Genomic DNA, 13,893 nt, shown 5'->3' with positions numbered 1-13,893 from the left:
AGTGTCCATATACCCTACTGATGTAAAAGAAAATGTAGACAGCTTATTTGAATTTCATATTCATGAATTTTCATTTATAAAGATAATTGGTGTTTACATAAGATTACTAGGATAACCTCATTTATTAAAAATAAAAACTGTTGTTCAGTAAGACTGTTTTTTGAATTATGTATTTTATGTGTTCCATATACATTTAAAGGCTGTGCTTTAGTAATTACCAATTGAAGTGTTCTCCTAGTGCCCCAAGTCAGCATCCCTATTTCCTGACAGAATACATGGTCATGGATCTGGTTTCAAGAGGTCCTTTGATGGCTTCCTGCTGAACAGTGTAGACAACAACAGAGTCAATGGTACAGACTTTAAAGCACATTCCTCCTTCATGGGTCGGTATTGACCACAGTGGAGGTAGGGATGATTCTGGCCACATGATTCTGCATTAGGAAATGCAATTTTCTGTGTCATCTGTACAAATCATGACCAACTATGTTGTGACTGACTGCATATTACTTCAGGCTTTTTCTAGAGGTTACAGTTCTTAATTAATAATAGAAAGAAGTCTGGAAGGAACAGCAAAACCAGACAGTGCAACAAGGTAGGTCTGAGCCACTTGGCTCTCTTGCCTGGCATTTCCTTGGCATGTACAGAGCAGCTCATCCTGTGCCAAAGCTCAGACTGGAGAGGCACTGGAGCCACTGGTGGTATGCAGTTGATCTGATGTAAGTCTAACGTATGCAGCATGTGCTGCATGTGTGCAAGTTGAACATGCTTGTGCACATGACACTGGATCTACCAGTCTCAGATCTGACTCATTGTCTTCATGAATCGTAGGAAATACAAAAGGTTCCGGGCCAAGTCCCAGAGAAAAGTCTTAGTGACCTGCCAGGAGAGCGGGTCTAGCTCTAATTCTAGATTTATGCATCCTAACGTGGGGGCACATGAGAGGTGAGTTTCCGTGTATGCTCACATGCTACTGCCCAGAGAAAGGGCGGTATTTCCTCATATGTCCTGCAGCACACAGTGTAGATGCCAGCTCAGAAAGCGTGGCTAGAAAGTGATACGCAGGATGGAGAGTAAGGATAATTGGATTCTAAACTTGCAAAACAAATTCTGGCATGGAGCCAAATCTTTAACATCTCTCTTCCTCTGTTTCTCCATCATTAAAACGTTAATTTCTTGCCAAGGATCTTAAGAGGCATTTTTACTAATGGGCTGTAATGCCTTGAAATGTGGCTTAGGAAAGAAAAGTATTATTCAAAGTCAGTGGAAGAAGAATGTTCACTATTTGCATTACAGTAGAATAAAATGACCCAATCCATCACGTAGATTATATAGGAAGACATGCTTCCTCCCTCAGAGTCAGTGGGAGAGGAACGATCGTTTTTTGCATTACAATAGAGTCAGATGATACGGTCCACCTTTGAAGTTATGTACAAAGGCATGACAACTCTCCCAGATACTTTATAATCCTTATAACTCCTGCAGTATCTATTACATTATTGTATTACATTTTCTGCCACATTTTAGCAATGAAGAAGCCATTTGAAGGAAAAATAAATAGGAGCATAAACTTAATAAAAGTATGTTAACATGTTACATGTTATATAAAAAAAAATATATGTAAGTTTTTAGAATGAAGTGGAAAAACTTTTTGTTAGAAATAATGTACATCTTGGTAAAATAAGCTATATGTTTCAGTGGTGCTGCACTGGATTCTCCAGTTTTATGAAAAGAATACAGAATGTGCAGACAAGTTTGCAAAATCATGTTCACACAGATCACCAAAGAGCTGTATAGGCAGCTTTCATTTGAGGCTGTTCAGCGTTGTGATTTATTACAGACTGAATAAAAGTTCTGTGTATGCGCTTACACTGCTGGTAATGAGAATCTATTCTAGAAATCACATAATTTATGGAGGAAAAGTCCATTTTAAGAATTATCAAGAAATATTTGATACCTATCACCCTTTAACAGATTCATAATAAGAACTTTTTAAAATTTAGACAAACACGGTTTGGGTTAAAAATAGGCAGATGTGCTGTATTGCATTCTACAGACTGATTTCATCAAAGCTCTCTTCTGATTTTCCCTGCATCCCCAAACACAGTGATTTTAAAAAAGGGGAAATTAATCTCTCCCTTCTGGCTGGCCCTGAGTAGACAAATTTCTGTCAGGGAATGAAGCAGCCTGTTGTTACCAGAAATCACCAGGAAAACTTTGCAAGCCAAAGATAGTTTAGAAAGCCGACATTGGTTTATTGCAGCACTGGGTGCATGGAGGATCTTTCCTCCTAACATGCACACCAGGTTACTCGAGGGTACGCATTATGTACGTTAGAGTACTTGCATATTCATAGCACATTACTTATTCATTTTCATTCACACACAAGAAGACCGGTTACAACTTTCTTGCTTCTGATGCAAAATAGTGCACACCGTCAGGTAGGGCTACTGAAGTTTTTTTACCAACCACACATGGTCCTATAAGCGGAAATTTTGCCCTCTTTCCCTCTCTTTTTTTTGGGGGGTGGGTGGTGGAGAAGCTATTTGAGTTGAAGGTCATGATCTCCCATTGCCACAATTACCTGCATAATTTAGATATCATTATCTGTTCTTTGTTTCCCAAGGTTGACTCCCTTGAAGTCTTTTCATTCATCAGTTTTGACAACTTGAGAGGGTGGGTCAGCTTGACCTGAACTGGTTTAACATACACGTAAACACTAAACCAGAGGTTTAGGCAACATGATGACATTCAGAAGGATCCCTGCAACCCGACTTGCCAGCAGGTGTGGGGATTTCTACAGGTGGAGAATTGAAGGCAGAAGAGATGCATGTCTCACTGCTGTCTCAGGCTGAACTTACCCAGCATCAGCCTGGGCAACTCCTGCCTGCCGCTGCCCAGGCGCCCTGGAGGCAGCACGGTGCCCAGGATGAGTGCACCCACTGCCCCCTCAACAGGCGGCAGCCTTGGTGCTGGTCCAGAGGGAAACCAGGAGCAGAGAGGGATGGAAAGGGCAAGGGAGGGACCTTGGGAGCTGCCTGGGGTGTAATCAGCTCCAAGCTTTACTGTGAGCAATGAAGGCAGTGAAAACTTTCTCCCCTCTTTTCTCTCTGTTGTCTAAAAAGCTTAAGATCTTGCATAACAGATTTTCCCAGCATGTTATTAGGGTTTTTTTTAGTAGTCGGGTATTTTCGGGATACTTGTGGAAGTTTAGCATCTTTAAGGCCATAAGCTTTCTCAGATCTGATGGTGATTGTTTAGTGCTTGTGTTCAAATGGATTCAGGGGACCGAAGGCAGTCTCACTGGGACAGATAACCTCCCAATAATGGGCAAGATCTGCTGCTGGAGAACTGAGGGAGGAAGAGGGAGAGAGACCTCCTTAGGCTGGAAGAAAATAGGTGGGGAGGCAGAAATAACTTAAGCCTTCTGGATGGTCGGTACAATTGGAAAGGCAAGGAGGTTATGTTGTGCAGGAGCCAAGATACTCAACTGTCCCTACCTGGCAGAATTCTCAAAAGATGTTGAATCCTTGCTGGACACTCACACATGGCATAAGGGGCGTGAATATCACAGGCACCTGAAAATGAGAATATGAATCTTTACGGTTCACTTTTGCCATCTATTAGCTAAGAGGTTAATTAGGTGAGTTACAGCTTACCTTTGAGGTTCTTCAGTGAGCTGTATTGTAAAAAACTGGTTTTCGGAATATCCCATGTGAAATTTGATAGCATTAAATTTTAGCCAAGATTTTTAGAATAGTCCAACTGTTCATCTTCAGTCTTTTAGAAGCCTATTTTTCCTAAAACTCTGGAGGATATAAACTTAAATAAAATTGTTTACATATACTGTGAATAATCAGCAAAAAATTCAAAACTCTTAACTGGGAGACCATAACACACTCATGGTTAAGATTTTATTTCATAGATTGCTAATGAGGATTTTAAATTACATTTAATGAATATGAAAAGATTGTTTTCTTTCCAGAGCTGAATTATTAGTAGGTTTGTACTGAGTTGCAGAACATCATTATTATTTTTACATCAGTGATGCCTTTCTAACCTCAATTAGCAGGAGACCAGAAGCCACACTATGAATCTTTCACTGAAAGTAATTGTCAGCTATGTAAATGACTTTATAAATGTGTCCTGAAAATGGAAATGGCTTATGCAAATAAACTTGAACCACAGTGTGCAAGATGAGAAGTATAAGAAATGATGGAATTAACTCAGTGGTGTTACGAAGCATCATTAGACTTCACCTGAATAGAAAAGAATCACTTGGAGAATCAGCTGAGTTCCACCAGAGAGGGGAAAGGACACCTAACTAACATTTTCAGAAGTGCTAGGGTAGGTGGAGGGCATATCTCCCCGTACCCTGTTCAGGTGTAAAGATATTTTTTCATTCTCAGAGTGTTTCTTCTCATCAAAAAAGAAGTGTAATTTTACATATACACTGACCATCTGGAAAAAACACTACTACAAATGGAAATAGATTTAAAATTAAGAGATTAATGTTTCACACTTCTTACTGGCAGCTGGCTCTTAAAAAGGCTTGGAAAGAAAAGTAAGCATCCTTGAAACCATTCACTGAATTATTTGAGAGCTGGCAGCCTGACAAAAAATAATATAAATCTTTTTCCTGCCTTCACAAGTCCCAAATATTTGATGATGTTTGGTATTTTATCCATTATATTAAAGACTCATCATGAGCTCCTGCTTTGAATTTGCTTTAGTCATTGATTATTGTCTCACATAGTGTCAATGGAGACAATCATTACACAACGTCTTTAGTAGGTTTGAGTCAGTAAAATCTACAATGGCTACTCCTTGCAGTCTTTATTTTGCCTGTGTTCATACAGCTCAGGTGGAATTTCTGACCCAAGAGGTATGAAGTGAAGCGTCAGTATTCATCTTAAAGAAGGCAGAACTTCAAACCTGAAATCCAAGTAAACAGCAGAAAGAAAATCTGAACGAAGACTGGAAAGTTGTCAGATGTGAAACAGATTCACGTGTTACATTTTAGCCTTACATATGTAACAGTATAGATTTAAAAATATACCTTCCGCAATTCTAACAGCAATATTTTTCTTCCGTAAAAGATAGTGACCCTGTTCTTGAGAGTTTTACTGATTCTTTTAAATTATTGACGCTGATAACCTTTTGTTAAACAAATTACAGTTTCTGTCAAGATAAATGAAAATAGCAAACCATGGTGATTTTAGAAGTTGGCAATTACAATGGCTTCCCCAAAAGAATGTAAGGCCAGTGCCACTTAGTAAGTTATTATTATTTGTACAAATATGCTTCTCTTCTAACTTTGTTCTTTGCATTTTAATAAAATTGCCAGTTCACAGTTACAAATATATGTCATGTTGATGCATTCTTTATCTTCAACCTTGAAAGCTCTCAAATAAACTGAGATATTGCAACAAGTACTACAATTTATTTGTAATGTTAATATTTCCCTAAGTATCAAAAATCTGTATAAAGAATTGATTAAAAATTCTCTAGGTGAAGGGGCTTGAAAGCTAATCTGTGCAACTCAAATACAGATCAGTTACTGATAAAGTAAAAATAAAGACTGACAGCTTCACAGAAGAAATCAGCTTCAGAGTTAGTCTACAGGGATTGTAGATTAAGGTAGATTAAGGTTTGTGGGGGTCATACAGTACGATACACCTCACTCTGTGATGTGAACCTTGACTTCTAACAGTTGTGTGGAGCAGAGTTGCTATTTGTCTGTAATAGGGATACATGTACTGTGATAAGCATGGGGGTTTTATTTAATCTTCATCTTATTGCCTTGCCTCTTGGCTGGAAAAAATCCCAACAAGGATAAAACAGCAGGAGGGACCAGCAAAGAGCTAAACTAGAAGGCTGAGAATAAGACAGTGGGTAATAGTTATACATCTGGGTCTGACAGAGCACAATACAACTATAATCACTAGAAGCTTCCTTCTGAGATAGCTGTGTTCCATATCCAGGGTTGGTCACAATTAAAGGTACTGTTTCTGATTGACACCTACAAAGTCCCACATCCTCTTAAGTTACCGTGTACCATAAACAAGTAGCCAACACAAGAGACTGCTTCTTAGGATGAGTGTGCTGTTCAGCATGGAGTAACGGGAGAGGGTGACTTGTGGAAGCAAAGTGCTAACACAGTGTATGGTGTACAGCTATGAGGAAAGATGGCATTTAGGAAACAGAGGAGAAAGGAACAGTCTTTTTCGTTTTTATCCTTTGGCCTCTAGCTTTATTAGATATCTCAGTTTCTGCTCAAACCTACTTTTCCTTCCCAGAATAATTTTTTCTTCCCCTGGAAATCAGGGCATCTCTGAACTATTGACTTTTTGTTCTAAGAGTCTGTAAAAATTTCAGTCTCCACATTATACTGAAATATTTCTGATTTTTTTTTTAACGTAGAAAACCATCTGTTCAATTTCTGAAGATGATGTCATCATATTTTATTTTCTACTGATATAACAAAATCAGAGAACCTTTCCAAAGTGGTCTAAGACTCGAAGTTAATGACACAAGGTTGAAAAAGTCCAGTTGGTACACAAGCCATGATCTTGAGCAGAATTGAGGCAACAGAAAATTTAACATATTGATTTGTGATTCACGCTTTATAGAATGGCTATCCTGTGCTACATTGCTGAAGACCAGAAACAACTAATGGTCTCAACTACAGTGAAATTATTCCACTGCACTAAGGGATGTGCCATCTGTCTTTCAGACTGTGGTCTACATTTACTTTCTAGGAAAAGGTTTTAGAGTTAAGTAGGCCTTTAGCAGATGTGGCAAAGAGCAGATTGGAAACTGAAGGTAATACCCATGTAAACTAGATGAGGTACAACTGTTAGTGGAAAGGACATTCGATACCACAACTTACTTAGCAGCATGTATTAAATTAGTTGAGACTTGAAAGTCGGAATTAGATGGCTTTACTTGACAGTTTAAATAGAAGTTAGGGCCTTAATGAAATAGCTACTATAGCCATTTAATTCCCTTTCTGCTTGCCTCTATGAATCTGAAAAAATAGACTGTTTTGTAGAGCGGATAAAAGTGCATCGGTTTAGCTTGAACTTTTAAGTTCCTTATAAAAACTACTCACAGAATCACAGAAGCGTTGAGGTTGGAAGGGACCTCTGGAGGTCAATGGGTCAACCCCTCTGCTCAAGCTGAGTCACCACCAGCAGGCTGCTCAGGACAACGTCCAGATTGCTTTTGAATATCTCTGAGGATGGAGGTGGTGAATTGATTACCTTGTCTCTCTCCTTGTTTCTTAAAAATACTCTGAAGCAGGCGTAGCATTTTTGAGAAACCTCCCAAGACAATCCTGACTACTTCAGAACTGTGAAATAGCAATGATTACATCACTTGCTATACAGAGGGGTTATCTGAGAGTCTGGGTTGAGGTTCGTGTTCCCCTGAACACACCGGAACGGTCCAGTTATGTCTTAAGTTTAATATTTGCCACCTATGGTGTTTCATTTGTGTCACTGGGAGAAATCTGTTGAGGAGTTTCATGAGGAGTTACAGGTTTTTATGAGTTTTCAAATTATATTTCCAGTCGAGCCTCTTTATCAAACACACAAAAGTTTGCTGACAGCAATCCCTGCTTCATTTCAAACACTCCACTTATCACTCAGTTTCTGTTGGATGCTTTCCCTGTCTTTTACAAAAAGCTTAATCTGAGATACCAAGCAGCTTTCTTAGTACTAAGGGTATATTAGTAAATATGGTGACAAATAAAAAGCTTGCACACGTCTATCATACCAGAAAAATCTGCAAATGAAAAACTTATTTAGCAGCAATTTCTTATAGCATCAGGAAATAACGCTGGTTTTAGGGCAGGGAATTACTTCAAAGTGAATAAATAAACAACTGTTAATATAAAATTCTATTGTATATAGTTAATTCTATTTTATGCTTTTATTAAACTATGTCAGTTGGGTTTATAATTGAATAATGGCACATTAATTAGGAAGATCAGACTGTTAGGCCATTCATTTGTTATACAGCACAAAATTAGAGCACTTTTTCTTTCAATTGACAGATTTGGATCTTTTATACAGTGTTTATAGTATCATTATACCTTGCATAAACAATTGTTTAATTGCCATTTGCTAACTACAAAGACTCACATGGTCAGTGGAAGTGTTAGGAGTGAAAAACATGCCAAAGACTAACAATCACATTTTTTTCATGTGCCTCCTATTAAATAAACTGGCAGAACTGATGTGCTACCCCAGACCAAAGACCAAGGGATGAGACAGAGTATCCATTAGTTGTGTTGGCACCGACCATCTAGTCCCATTCAGTAAGGGCTACTTTCTCAGTGAGTTACGAGTCTGCAGGTCTTTGAATTTGCTCAGGTGTAATGCTGTGCTCCCTTGCACAGGCACACACAGTTAGAAATTGATAGCTAAATGCTGCAGTCTGACTGACATAAAGTAGAAGATAGCAACACTGGATCCAGCACCAGCAATGAGATTGCCACAACAATTTCACAGTTACTGCACAATTACAAAAGAAATTACTCTGGGAGCAATTTCTGTGCACGGGATAATAAGGCTGCTTATATTCCCATACCTCTGCTCTATACACTCAGCAGTATGCAAGCTGGCATATACATGGCTTTATGTCCAGCAATTTGAAAATGGTTTTGATGCTATTGTTAGGTCATTCACAACAAACTAATGGATATAATTTAGTTTTGCAATTACATTTAAGGAGAGGAAAAAACCCCAAACTGGTAGTTGCATAAGTAGTAATCAGATTCTATTACTAATATTCTGCTGTAGTTTTATAAATGATTAAGAGAGAATTAACAAAAACTATGAAAAATCTCTTTAAGGGCAGTATTCCATAAGAACAAGGTATTAATAATTGCGTTTATGAAAATGAGCACCTCAAAGAAGGTGTATTTGCCTATGGAGACAAATCCAAACCGGACAGTTGAAAGGATGTGGAACTACAGAAGTACTACATAGTGCTACAAAACTACAGACAGAAGTAATTAGAAACCTAGATGGAAGAAGTAGCCTAGACAGGGGGAAAAAAATGTTAATCCCTGCATCTATGCTGAATAAAGATTTTTTCACTGCTACTTGATCAAAAAGCAAATATATTATTTTCTCTGATAATATTTAATATCTTACTGTTGCATATAAGAAATATGAATAGATGTGTTATTAGAGTAACCTAAATACTGGTTTTCTGTGTTCATTTCTGTTACTGGATTTTAAATGTCCATTCAGTGTCTGTCCAGTAGATTCAGGAATCATAGCTGGTTTATTACTTGTTTCTGTTTAAGACCCAGGCTGCAAATCTCTCTCCTGCATTTTACAGAAACATTGCATTATGCTTCTTACTGCCAGTCTTCCACATGCAAGGGCAATTAATCTGTCCTGAGACAATCTAGGAAAAAAGCAAAGTATATTTTATATGTACTTGAATATCTAAATAAGTGTTTAGGAACTATTTTGTCAGAAAGAGCACTGCTTTTCTCAACAGAAAATGTAAATTATATCTTATTTCTCTAGGATTTACCACTTCTGAGGTATTTTTCAAATATTTTGTGAAGCATTAAATGTCTGCTCAGAGTGACCATCAAGTTACTCTGCACAGGATTGCTCATGTATTATGACACATTAAATGAGTGTCCAAGTCTTCAGATGCTTGGAAGGCTGCAGCTGCAACGGGGTGAAACAGTTCATCTTCAGTATTTGCACTGGCCAGGCTGCAGCTGTGTCTGGATCATCTTGCAGTCCTAGATGTTTTCATTCACAGTGTCAGAGTGATGCAAGAAACAATGGTATCTCTGCTTTGTGGGAGGAAAATAAAAGAATTAAAGTTTGATTAGGGGCATCTAAAAAATAAGTAAGTGTATCTCTGAAAGAGGGCTTTAGGCAACATTTAGCCTTCAAATCCCAAACTGCAATCCTAAGAACCTCTCCACAGCTGCTTTCTCGTAATGCACACACCTAAACTTATAAGCCCCTCAGTCCTCCAGATTCTTAAGCCCTCCTGCATAAACCCAGAAGCATTTCTACTTGGTCAAGTCTGACCAGCTCAGCATCTTTCAATTCAGAGATGAGAGATGTAAGACTTTTGGTGCACACAGATACACACCCCTGCCTGGGACGTGCACAAAGGCTGTAGACCAATGCAGAAGTAGTGCTTCTTGGGTTTGGTTGGTTGGTTGGTTGGTTTGGTTTGTGGCTTTTTTTTTTTTTTTTAATATATATAAGATCCAACGAGTGAGAGCTTTCATCAAATAAAAGCAGAGAAAAATGTGGCTGGGGTAATATGCTTGGTATAAATTTCATTGGCCTTGCTTCACAGTTCTTGACCCTTATTTCCAAATCCACTTTGGACAAATCAGCACTGCTGTGGCCAGCATCAATAAGCTTTCTTCTATTTTTTCAAGCTTCAGGAGGTTAACTTAAACACAACTGAACTTCTTGTGCCTCACCATCATTTATTCCCCATTGATCAACAGCCATGAAAAACATGGAGAAAAAGGGCACATCTGGTTATGGGCTGTGAGATATGTATGCAGGAGCTGTACATGAGTTAGCCCGTGTGTGTATGTGCACTTTCATGACTGATACATACTAAGGCCTGCAAAATCCTGACTTCTGAAAGACAGAGCAGACACTGAATAATAATTGTGGTTCTTCCTTCCTTCAGTGAAGCAGCAGAGTGACTCAGTTATTTGGTAGTTTCTTGTTACTGTTGTTCCATAACGGGATTTTATTTTTTTTTAATGTTTCATACTTTTTTTCCTATTTATGCTGGTGACTAGCAGCCAATACCCTGACCTACCTAGTTTTGTTGGTTGCTGTATGGAATACTTAATCTCATATTGCCACTCATAACTTTTATAGCAAGCCTAATTCCATTACTGATAATTTTTTTATCTCCTTCGTGTGTTTTTTACCTTGGAGTGATTTCTGGGGATGTTCACTGGTCACTCTGATTTCTTTACTAAAATATCATTGCTTCTTCAGTAGTTTAAAAACTTTAGATAATCAATGAGCTCATGAAAAGATTCCTTCCTCCCACTTTGTTCCAAGCAATTCTTGCTAATATGTACACAGTTTTTGCTCGTGGACTACAGGCATCATTTTTGGTATTCTGACTTTCAACAAGCTGAATAAAAAATCTGGAGCAATCATTACAGAGACAGCAGAGTTTAGTGATGAAAAACTGAGTTGCTAGAAGGGTGAAATCTTAGCCCCACTGAAGAAGTCTCTTAGATGTAGACGTCCCCTCTTATATATGCCTCATTCCAGTGTGGGGGATATACCAGTAACTCATTGTGATAAAAAATTTGGCTTTCTGTCTTGAATGTCTAAAGGCTTAAGAGATCATTTTTTAAAAAAATACATGCTATGAAGTATATAAGTAATGATACTCCGAAGTTTTTCAAATTTGACAGCTTTCTACAGTATGATCTTGAACACCCTCCAAAAATTTGTTGGCAGATAGCAGATTTTAAGTCAAATCTTACTCAGGTTCTTTTCTCTGATAGATATATCTCTGGATAAGAAAAGTTCTGAGGGTATGACATTTGTTAAGAAGAAATAGGGGAAATAGCTACTAAAAATAAATCTTCATTGCTATTTTACAGTAGCTACATATTAAAAATATCGCTGTTTAGGCTACTATATGGGTAGCCTTCATTTTCAGAACAGATATCTTTAAGTTTCAGAAACAGAGAAGATATTGGAAAACCGTTTAGAGATAGCACTTTTGTTTTCTGTCAGATAACTGACTCTAAATGGATGATACTGTTATGGAAACATCCTCCTGTAGATCTGAGACATTGTAGAAATACCAGGTGAGCATAGGAGATGATTTTTATCTTTACAGGAAAAAATGGTGCGGTTTTTTCATGTAATTCAAATGAGAAACCATTAAATATATTCTAGCTGTTGAGAGTTTGGGATTTTTCTGTGTGTATGTTTTATGAATCTATAAAATAGCCTGTGCTTTTCCATGTATTATGGTCCATGTTTATGATTACTGAGCTTATTTACTTTCTAATCAATGTGCTAATCGCTTCCAAGGTGGGGGCTATTAGCAAGTCATTATGAGCTAGCAGCAAGTAAATTAAATAGATGTAAAGAGCCACATGGTTCCGCATTTGCTTAGAACAGTAGCTCTGCAGGGAAAAGGTGCAAGGCTTGAAGAAGCGTTATCAAAAAGTAATTTTGTGTAATGCTGGACTGCTATGTTGCTAAACTTCTGTTTGGCTTCCTCAACAGCTCTGAATAGCAATGTTATCATAGGTAGCTATGTTGTGGTTATGTGGTGACTGTGCTATGATTGCATTTCTTTTGCAACAGGAATATGTGCAAAGTTAAGTGGTTAGTCTCCAGACCTTTTCTTAGTGTCTAGGACTGATACAGCTGGTTGTAGGTGGGGGTTTTCAGGGTTGAAGGGAAAGCCATATACAGCCTTTTCCCACCCTTGCTTCTTTTTTTTTCCCCTGGGAGTACTGCTTCCTTCTGTACCAGCAGGAAACAGTAAAGAACAAATGAGTTATTGCCAAAATTCATAACATTATAATGTCACACGGGAAAATAGATTCAAATCCAGAAATACTAAGTCCAGTATTTTATCAAATAAACTGAGTTGTTTGTGATTAGAGAAGAAGGAGACCTTAAAAACAGATACTTTTTTTTGATTGCTTTCTCATGTGCTGTCTTTAATTAAACCGAAAGATGTTATTTGTGTGTGCTTTCATATCTTAAAAATATCACTACAAACAGTAAAGGTGAATACTAGATATAGGACAAGCAGTTCAAGTGAAAGCTTGCTAACGAGGCTTAACTCGGGGTACCCTGTTACCTGGATTTTCCTAAAGTCTTCTGTTCTTTTTGTCACTTAGCTGAGGATTTTCCTTTAATAACCTTGACTAGATATTAATAAAAAAATAAAACATGGCTTAGAAATATACACTACATGAAATTTCAAGCACAAAGAGATGTGCCTGCAGCCAGACAATGCCTTCAGCAAGCAAAAAGATCTGATTTCATTTGCTCTGATTAACAGTAGCTGTGAATCTACTGTGGTTTGGGGCCTAATTAGGTGATTGTTAGCTGCTTAATGTGTTAAGTAAAAGTTAGTGATACACAAGAGAAGCTTCTGTTGCTGATCTCAAAACCCATGAGTAATCCTCAAGATCAGCAGTGGGACCGTGGCTGACTCAGCTCTACGTAATAGCTATAAACCCATTAGCAATGCAAGAAGCTGATGAATTATTCTGGAGAGAACTCAAGGGGAAAGTGATTTCCTCTGTCATTAGTCAAGGCAGAATGATAAATATGGTCTTACTTTGATTTGATGTCCCTGGTAGACTGTAGGTTTTGTACAGAGCTCTTTCATCTTCTCCTTCGATACCTGCTCTGTGCTTACCCTGCCATCGAGTTGCGAGCTAGAAAACGCATAGGCTCAGACTCTTGTGAAAGCAGAGAGCAATGACAATGCATTGGATAATTTGGCAAGGCAGCAGAAGGAACCAAATCAAAGGCCAGAGGAAGTCCAGCAGGTGTGGTAGAACCTTGTTTTAACTGGGAGTCTGAATGGAGGAAGGGCTGGGTTAAGGGAGCAGAACCACTGCGCTGGGCAGAAAACGGTTCTTAGCTGTCCTTGACTGAAGAGCAGTGTAGGATAAGCATTCTCAGTGGTGTTTAAGGAAGAAGAACAGAGTCTGTCATCAAGAGTGACATTTTTTTATCCTTTTTCTCATTTGGAGGTCAGGGGTGCATAAAGCTTTCCAGAACAGAGAGGCAGGAAGAAAATGAGTTGGCATCAAACAACTGTTACCTTATGTAATGCTTGACCTTTCTGCCTTGTATCTAAGTAGCCATTAAGTTCTAA

The sequence above is a fragment of the Falco peregrinus genome, chromosome 5 (assembly GCF_023634155.1).
Source record: "Falco peregrinus isolate bFalPer1 chromosome 5, bFalPer1.pri, whole genome shotgun sequence".
Classification (NCBI taxonomy): domain Eukaryota; kingdom Metazoa; phylum Chordata; class Aves; order Falconiformes; family Falconidae; genus Falco; species Falco peregrinus.
Note: the sequence above shows the minus strand (reverse complement) of the source record.